Genomic DNA, 3,326 nt, shown 5'->3' with positions numbered 1-3,326 from the left:
TACCAATGCTCTGCTTCTTCTTCTGCCCCTCCTTTGTTTGGTATTTCTTCTTCTTCTCATCTGGAGGTTTGCAGCTCCACTATCGCCCCCTGCTGGGCAGACCTGGAACAACGAATCATGAGATATGTGGCAAAGATATGAAAGCAACACAAGCTAATGGAATAATAATAATAATAATAATAATAATAATAATAATATTATTATTATTATTATGTTTATTATTATTACCATTACCCTTTTATGCAGCTGTGTTTCTTTATTAATTTAAAATGGTATAAAAGTTAGAAAAAGAGAGAAAAGAATAATGCAATTAAATTATAATTATGTGAATGCCAGGTTGTAATCAACACAACAAACGTGATGCAAGTTCACCAGGGGTCAGAGGTCATGTGTTGGGTCATGTTTGTGTGTGTGTGTGTGTGTGCGTGTGTTAACCATGTTAATGACTCATCATCCTTCATGTTTTCTTACTCAGTTCTAAATAATTCAACAAGATAGTAAAAAGCACTTAAAATGTTTGAAACGTAACTTTATCTTCAGAACGTGGACGACAACGTTGTTATAATCGTTATGTTGCGATTTAATTTACTTTAAAACTTCACATTGTTTACACCTCAGTCTTAAAATGAACAACAATTGAAAACATTGATAATCCTGTAAAATATTTAATGATCGACAGAAGAAGAAAGATGATCAATAAACCCATAAACATACGCTTTCTTTTCCCAAGTTCTTTTCTCCAGCACCAGGTCCGACATGTGACCTCAGAGGCTTGAAGAGGTGTTGCTCGTGGAGTCGTTAAAATAAACACGTAAACATCTGAAGAGTTAAAGTACAAAATGATGTCATGTGATCGTCTGGAGATCTTTTGGACCTCCGTCACAAAGGCAGTGGAACTGTGACTGGACATGACATCAGAACCTCGGAACAGAACCGCCTTCAAATACTGCTCACCACACGGGTTCACTTCTAAGTCTATTCATCCTGGAGTCTGGTTCTGGAGCCTGGTTCTGGAGCTAGAGCCTGGTTCTGGAGCCTGGTTCTGGAGCCTGGTTCTGGAGCCTGGTTCTGGATCCTGGTAACATTATGACATCACTCCTCTCAGTATGACATCACTCCTCTCAGTGTGACATCACTCCTCTCAGTATGACATCACTCCTCAGTGTGACATCACTCCTCTCAGTGTGACATCACTCCTCTCAGTATGACATCACTCCTCTCAGTATGACATCACTCCTCTCAGTGTGACATCACTCCTCTTAGTATGACATCACTCCTCTTATTGTGACATCACTCCTCTCAGTATGACATCACTCCTCTTATTGTGACATCACTCCTCTCAGTATGACATCACTCCTCTCAGTGTGACATCACTCCTCTCAGTATGACATCACTCCTCTCAGTGTGACATCACTCCTCTCAGTGTGACATCACTCCTCTCAGTATGACATCACTCCTCTTAGTGTGACATCACTCCTCTTAGTATGACATCACTCCTCTCAGTGTGACATCACTCCTCTCAGTATGACATCACTCCTCTCATTGTGACATCACTCCTCTCAGTGTGACATCACTCCTCTCAGTATGACATCACTCCTCTCAGTATGACATCACTCCTCTCATTGTGACATCACTCCTCTCATTGTGACATCACTCCTCTCAGTGTGACAACACTCCTCTTAGTGTGACATCACTCCTCTCAGTGTGACATCACTCCTCTCAGTGTGACATCACTACTCTCAGTATGACATCACTCCTCTCATTGTGACATCACTCCTCTCAGTATGACATCACTCCTCTCATTGTGACATCACTCCTCTCAGTATGACATCACTCCTCTCATTGTGACATCACTCCTCTTAGTATGACATCACTCCTCTCAGTGTGACATCACTCCTCTCAGTATGACATCACTCCTCTGTGTGACATCACTCCTCTCAGTATGACATCACTCCTCTTAGTATCACTCCTCTCAGTGTGACATCACTCGACTCAGTGTGACATCACTCCTCTCAGTATGACATCACTCCTCTGTGTGACATCACTCCTCTTAGTATCACTCCTCAGTGTGACATCACTCGACTCAGTGTGACATCACTCCTCTGTGTGACATCACTCCTCTCAGTATGACATCACTCCTCTTAGTATCACTCCTCTCAGTGTGACATCACTCCTCTCAGTATGACATCACTCCTCTCAGTATGACATCACTCCTCTCAGTATGACATCACTCCTCTGTGTGACATCACTCCTCTCAGTATCACTCCTCTCAGTATGACATCACTCCTCTTAGTATCACTCCTCTCAGTGTGACATCACTCCTCTCAGTGTGACATCACTACTCTCAGTATGACATCACTCCTCTCAGTGTGACATCACTCCTCTCAGTATCACTCCTCTCAGTATGACATCACTCCTCTGTGTGACATCACTCCTCTCAGTATGACATCACTCCTGTGTGACATCACTCCTCTCAGTATCACTCCTCTCAGTGTGACATCACTCCTCTCAGCGTGACATCACTCCTCTCAGTGTGACATCACTCCTCTCAGTATGACATCACTCCTCTCAGTGTGACATCACTCCTCTCAGTATCACTCCTCTCAGTGTGACATCACTCCTCTCAGTGTGACATCACTCCTCTCAGTATGACATCACTCCTCTCAGTGTGACATCACTCCTCTCAGTATCACTCCTCTCAGTGTGACATCACTCCTCTCAGTATGACATCACTCCTCTCAGTGTGACATCACTCCTCTCAGTATGACATCACTCCTCTCAGTGTGACATCACTCCTCTCAGTATGACATCACTCCTCTCAGTGTGACATCACTCCTCAGCCCCACCGGGTCCATAAGCACCGTTTCTCTCACATCGCACCATTGTTCATGTAGTTCTGTTATACTGGACCGACCGTTGGCATGCACACTGTAACAACGCGGCATCGCTCCAACACCACAAGGCAAACAATGAATATTCATAGCTACAGTAGAGGAGGAGCTCTGGAGAACAAAGGACCCCATTGTTCTGCTCTCCCCCTACAGGAATATAGGACACATTACACGTACATATACAGTCAGAGTCTCTTAGATGATCAGCTGCTTCTTCTTGTCCAGCGTGCACGGACTCACAGCCACAGACAGCCACAGACACGTCATCAGAGAGTCCTCGCGTCTCAGAGTCTTCTGTTGGCTTTTTTTTTTTTTTTTACCAGCTTTTCAAAATAAAAGACGTAAACCGCGATAAGCAAAAAGACACACGGTTGACGTGTAACGGTGCGTTAAGGCGTCGGCGTTGAAAACATCCGATGTGTGTTCTCTCTTCTC

Source organism: Pseudoliparis swirei, chromosome 15 (assembly GCF_029220125.1).
Source record: "Pseudoliparis swirei isolate HS2019 ecotype Mariana Trench chromosome 15, NWPU_hadal_v1, whole genome shotgun sequence".
NCBI classification, from domain to species: Eukaryota; Metazoa; Chordata; class Actinopteri; order Perciformes; family Liparidae; genus Pseudoliparis; species Pseudoliparis swirei.
Note: the sequence above shows the minus strand (reverse complement) of the source record.